Source organism: Festucalex cinctus, chromosome 1 (genome assembly GCF_051991245.1).
Source record: "Festucalex cinctus isolate MCC-2025b chromosome 1, RoL_Fcin_1.0, whole genome shotgun sequence".
NCBI classification, from domain to species: Eukaryota; Metazoa; Chordata; class Actinopteri; order Syngnathiformes; family Syngnathidae; genus Festucalex; species Festucalex cinctus.
Window position 1 is genome coordinate 1513247 of NC_135411.1, and position 6371 is coordinate 1519617.

Below are 6371 nucleotides of genomic sequence, written 5' to 3' on the forward strand. Positions count from 1 at the left end.
CACATTCACTGCCAGCCCAGCAAAAATGCATTCTTTGACGTCTTTTTCCATCAATGGCAATCAATGAGTTAACTACACCTTGTTTATGCTTGACATTTTTATATGTTCAATAAAACCCAATCAATCAATCAATCAATATGCTTGACTCTTTCACTTATTCTTTTCACGAAAAAATAAAATAAAAATCAATACCCACGCGGTATTACGTTCAATAATTATATATAAGCTGAATCTACCAAATGACAGAGTAGAATAGAATACTTTTTTTTGCCCCGTCCCGTTCTTTTATAATTGACAGTAGAAAAATGTAGGTTTGCCAAAATACAGCCATTTTTTTTTCCCATGGACTCTGAAACCGTGTGGAGCCTGGGTGCCAAATCTGGTGCCTGTTCCTTTAAATCCCTCTCTGCGTGTGGTCATGTGACCCAGAGTAGCGAGCGAGGAGCACATATAAAAGGAGGGAAAATTGAATCAGGAAGTGAGGTGGGAAGTTGTTAAGAGATTCAGCTGCAGGTTTGTGTCTCTTCAGTTTTATTTATTGTATGTCTTAGCCTTGCTTGTTGTTAAATCCGAGCTGACTGTTACCTTGTAGGAGCCTCCGATGAGCCCAAACTGGTGAGCTATCAAAAAATCGTTACGGCAATATATCGTTGCGGGCCTCATGACAATACACATATCGATACGCAGGCGTCAGAATCGATATTGCTCATTATCTTGAAATAGGCAGTTCACGTTTTGCCTTTGCAGCTTGCATTGTACCTAAAAAATAAAAACCAGCAGCGTCTTTGAAGTTAATTGCCTTCAATTAATGCAAAAATAGCTCACCAGTGATTGGACACTGTATCTTGCTAAGAAAAGTGAAAACAGAGGAGGAATATCAACATTTATTTACTTCTAAACTTAACATGGCACGTGTCTTTAATGTACCAATTTTTGTATATTTAGTTTGAAAACGAAATAGAATGTGTTACACAAAAAAAATAAGTTTTTATTTACCCAAATATTTCAAATAAGCACATTTTAGAGCTGTAATTTTAATGAGTGTTGTTCAGAAACCGGTATCGGCAGAGGTGCCGATACTGCATTAAAACAGTGGTGTCGGTGAGTACTCACAAGTAACATGCCGATACCATTAATTCCAAAGCTAATATAGGATTTTGGATGAGGCATTTTGTGTCTTGCTGGTGCACGACATTCACTGATATGTGACATGTTCACTGCCTGCCGATCTAAGATATCCTATTGGCCCTTGAATGCTCTGAACCAATAGCAGGACAGCTTTTCCATGTTGAGGAAAAAAAAAAACCTTAAATATCGGTATGGTATCGGCCGATACTGCAAAGCTGGGTATCGGTATCGGAACAACACTAATTTTCATACTTTGATATTTTTGCTCATATCCCGGTGTGTCTGTGAAAGCTGCTCCTTGCTCTGAAGTTCGTACACATTTAGACCAGGTATGCCGCTGGGTGGTAAACCAGAAGAGCTGCTAACAAAAATATTTTTGTCAGTCAGCATAACAAACATATCCTTTAGGTATACAAATGACTGTTACGCAAGTAAATTAATGTAATATATCGGGATACGTATTGCCTTGAAGATCAAGTATTGGGAAACATATGTATCGCGATACGTATCGTGATACGTGAGAATGGTGTGCTGTAAAAGTGTCAATGCATCTTAAGTGTAAATGTAATGCTTTCAAAACTACTCAACCTGTAAATATTAAATGTTTGCTGTTAATGTGTTTAAATGTCAATGTATGTTTGTTTTGTACGTAATTTAGGAAGTTATTTTTGTTTGCTTCTGAATGTTGTTAATGGTTGTTTGTTGATGTTTGTACGTGTTGTGTATTTGCTTGTGTGAAGCACATTGATTTGCCTTGTGTATGAAATTAGAAATAAAGCCACCTTGCAATTTTCCCCAAATAAGCGTCGACAATACGTTCAGACACACAAAGCCATCTGCGATTAAATTTTTTTGTGGAACAATGTTATCACTGAAATGATTGACGCAAATGTCCTACTCTTTGTTGCTAACTCAACCACCACAGCTCCGTGCTAGCTAACACGCCATATGCTAGTGCATTTTGCACATTTTATCTTTCTATGTAACAATTTTGACATGATTAGCATACAATATTCAGATGACATCAGAACAAAATTGTGTCCATACCTGGTTTTGATTGAATATAATTTCTGTTCATGTGGCACTTTTGCCTCTGCAGGCAATTTGTTCTTGTCGTCAAACAACCTTTCATCACATTTTGAAATCACAATACAAATCAAATGGAGTAGATGCCACCTGGACTTCCGGGCTTCACACACCAGCTCCGTTTCCGGCCACTGCTGCGACTCACAGGCGGCGTTCCGACAAAAATGATCACATTAAGAGAAGCGACAGTACAATGCAATTGCATTTGTACTTCTGAGTGTGGCGCTGATGAGATGATGCTCCCCCTGGTGGGAAGTGTGTGGCAATACCTTACATCCCTAGCCAATCAGCATTAGTGCCCTCCCTACAAATAAGGAGTCAGTTGGTACCTGCCCTCAACTTACTCCTTGGCTCTGAGGTCCGCCTCCTTGACTTCAATGGCTTGTCATCACGAACATTTTACCTTCATTGGAAGGTAAGTGTTGCGTCAAAACTTTGCTGAAGGAAAGTGTGAGAGCCACAGATGACAAAAACTGGCCAAAAGTCATTTGTATTACTTGCAGTACAAATAAATGTTGCATATATATATCAATAACATATCAGATACTGTATCACCTTCCCATGGGCTCACCACCGGTGGGAGGGGCCACAGGGGTCGGGTGCAGTGGAGGCTGGGTGGCAGCCATGGGAGGAGACCTTGGCGGACCGACCCCCAGCTGCAGAAGCTGGCTCTTGGGACATGGAATGTCACCTCTCTGGCAGGGAAGGAGCCTGAGCTGGTGTGTGAGGCAGAGAAGTTCCGACGAGACATAGTCGGACTGTCCTCCACACACGGCTTGGGCTCTGGTACCAGTCCTCTCGAGAGGGGTTGGACTCTCTTCCACTCTGGAGTTGACCATGGTGAGAGGCGCCGAGCAGGTGTGGGCAGTCTTATTGGCCCCCGGCTCAGCGCCAGTACGTTGGGGTACACCCCGGTAGATGAGAGGGTAGCCTGCCTCCGCCTTCAGGTGGGGTGACGGGTCCTGACTGTTGTTTGTGCATATGCACCAAACAGCAGTTCAGAGTACCCACCCTTTTTGGAGTCCAGAGAGGGTGTGCTGGAGAGTGCTTCCCCGGGGACTTCAATGCTCATGTGGGCAATGACAGTGAGACAGGGAGGGACGTGATTTTGAGGAACAGCCCTCCCGGTCAGAACCCGAGTGGTGTTTTGCGATTGGACTTCTGTGCTCATCCCGGATTGTCCATAACGAACACCATGTTCAAACATAGGGGTGTCCATATGTGTATTTTGCACCAGGACACCCTCGGCTGCAGTTCGATGATCGACTTTGTAGTCGTGTCATTGGATTTGTGGCCGCATGTATTGGACACTCAAGTGAAGAGAAGGGCGGAGCTGTCAACATATCACCACCTGGTAGTGTGTTGGCTCCAAGGGTGGGGGAAGATGCCGGTCCGACCTGGCGGACCCAAACGTATTGTGAGGGTTTGCTGGGAACGTCTGGCGGAATCCCCTGTCAGAAAGAGTTTCTCCGTCTGGCAGAACTTCTCCCTTGTCCCGGGGGAGGAGAGGGTTCCAAGGGGGCTATGTTCCGCGCCTCCATTGTTAAGGCAGCCGATCGGAGCTGCGGCCATAAGGTAGTCGGTGCCTGTCATGGTGACAATCCTCGAACCACCAGCAGTAAGGGATGCCGTCAAGCTGAAGAAGGAGTCCTATCGGGCCTTTTTGGCCTGTAGTACTGCGGAGGCAGCTGACAGTTACCGGCTGGCCAAGCGGAACGCGGCTTCAGCGGTCGCTGAGGCAAAAACTCGGACATGGGAGGAGTTCGTTTGAGGCCATGGAAAATGACTTCCGCACGGCTTTGAGGAAATTCTGGTCCACCATCCGGCGTCTCATGAGGGGAAAGCAGTTCACTATTAACACTGTGTATAATGGAGATGGTGTGCTGCTGACTTCGACTCGGGACGTCGTGAGTCGGTGGGGGGAATACTTCGAAGATCTCAATTGCGCCAACACGTCTTCCTTTGAGGAAGCAGTCTGGCGACTCTGAGGTGGGCTCTCCTATCTCTGGGGTCAAAGTCACTGAGGTGGTTGGAAATCTCCTCGGTGGCGGGGCCCCAGGGGTGGATGAGAACCGCCCGGAATTCCTAAAGGCTCTGGATGTTGTGGGGCTGTGGTGGTTGACACGCCTCTAACGCTCCTTGGTCAATAATTTGCAACGCTATTGCTCAAGATTTATTTATTTTTTGCATTTTTATATATTTTAGTTTGGTTTTAAGGTATTTACAAAGACAAAGGGCAAGGTTAAAATGTTAATTTAAAGATGCCGGGAGAATTTGTCGGCTGCGTGACGTCACTCTCGTGGATTTTGACAGCACGCACGTATTATTTTTTTCACTCACTCACTCACAGAAGCTAACGTGTGAATGGGTGAGTGAAAAAAAAATCCGTGTGTGCTTTCAAATTGCCGCAGGAGTGACGTCACGCAGCTGACAATTTCGCCCGGCCCCGTTTGCGACACGCCAAACCCCGCTCTGCGATTGGCTGCAGGGGTGTAAACACTGTTTTTCCACAGAAACGTCCCGCTGTTCACAAACCAAACATCCATCCATCCATCCATTTTCTTGACCGCTTATTCCTCACAAGGGTTGCGGCTGGCGCCTATCTCAGCTGGCTCTGGGCAGTAGGCGGGGTACACCCTGAACTGGTTGCCAGCCAATCGCAGCAAACCAAACACAAAATTACAAAATACAGGCTGGGGCGGTGGGGGTTTATAGGACAAAATCACCCCCAGAAATTAAGAGAAGCCCAGATCTGTAAATTGAGAAGTAGTTTGTTTGTTGAAATCCTGCATTTAACTCTTTGACCGCCATAAACGTTTAAAGACGTTCAGTATAATCCTAGAATTGGCCGCCATAGACGTTAATTGACGTCTACTATGTTTTTTATGGAAACGGGTGGAGGAAAGCCTTGGGCAGCTGTGCTCCAAGTATCAAGCCGATCGGGTTACTATAATGAGTATTCCTGGCCACTAGATGGCTGTGATGAGTCTTTTGGACAAGATCGGGTAGGAGACAACAGTAGAAGAAGAGAGGCGGAGCTAGAGTGTTGAGGGGGAGAGAATGGCAAACTTGGCTAAGGGAGTCAAAAAGGCTACAGATGGCAATCTGATCACGCTTGATCCTTATTTTCAAAGCTCAAAAGCATCGACCAGTGCTCAAGAGCACAGTGATGACGGGGTTAAGTCATAGTTGAAGCGGTGACGCGGCCGTTTCGACCACGTCCTAAGACCCCACCGGCTAGCGATGCTCATAACGTCCTAAGGCCCCACCGGCTAGCGATGCTAACACCGGAGAAAAGTGGTGCACAACCGAGCACGTCTGCACAGATGACGTTTCATCGGACGATGACGACTACTATGGGTCCGATGCAAGACAGTCTTGGACAGTCTTTCGTCCTCCAAAGAACGTGAAGGTAAGCGCTAACATGCTAAGAGATTGCTAGTAAGATTACTAACTTTTCGGGCGATCTGCTAGCAGCGTGTGTAAATGTGCTGATATACACTAAAACATCTATTACCTATACAAACGTGAATGTATATTTTATAGATCGTGCTCACAGCAACGTCCGACCGCTGGTTCTACGACAAAGAAAGGTTAAAAAAAAAACGTTTTCAATACACCGCAACAATAAAAGGAAAGTCTTTCGATAGTATTGTAATTATATATGTTTCTTTCAGCTCCTACCCAAAGTGACCCTTCTCACAGTGAGCAGAACAAAGGAAAAAGAGAAGATTCTCCACAGCACTAATAAAATATTTGATGGTAAACGTCTTCTATAATTTACAGAATGTGCATCGACCAATACATCCAAGAAAAAAAGGTAAACATGCACACACACACACATTGCATCACAGTGCTCTAAAATAATATATGCTATTGAAATGTATATTTGCAGATCCCAAAGATTCTGGCTGGCTTGAAGTTGATGAATTCGGCTGGCAGCCAACCATCTTCCCCTTTGCTGCAAAACCAGGACCAAGGGATGCTGCAGCAGAGCTGAATTCCCACCTGCCAGCTGACATCCTGGAGCTCTTCATCACGGATGAACTTCTCCAGCACATCGTTCATCATACCAACCTCTACGCAAATCAGTCCATGCAGAAGCAGACTGACAAAAACTGTTGTGCACGTGTAAATAGTTTGCAAAGAGTTTTCCA

General features: G+C 45.1%; 1 long non-coding RNA gene across 1 annotated transcript; it reads left to right on the forward strand.

The window, feature by feature from the left end:
• The first annotated feature begins 4672 nt into the window (after positions 1 to 4672).
• LOC144012513 (uncharacterized) lies at positions 4673 to 6371 on the forward strand. Its single transcript, XR_013282140.1, has 4 exons — positions 4673 to 5626; positions 5761 to 5807; positions 5892 to 6034; positions 6110 to 6371. It is a non-coding gene; the product is annotated as an uncharacterized LOC144012513 (long non-coding RNA).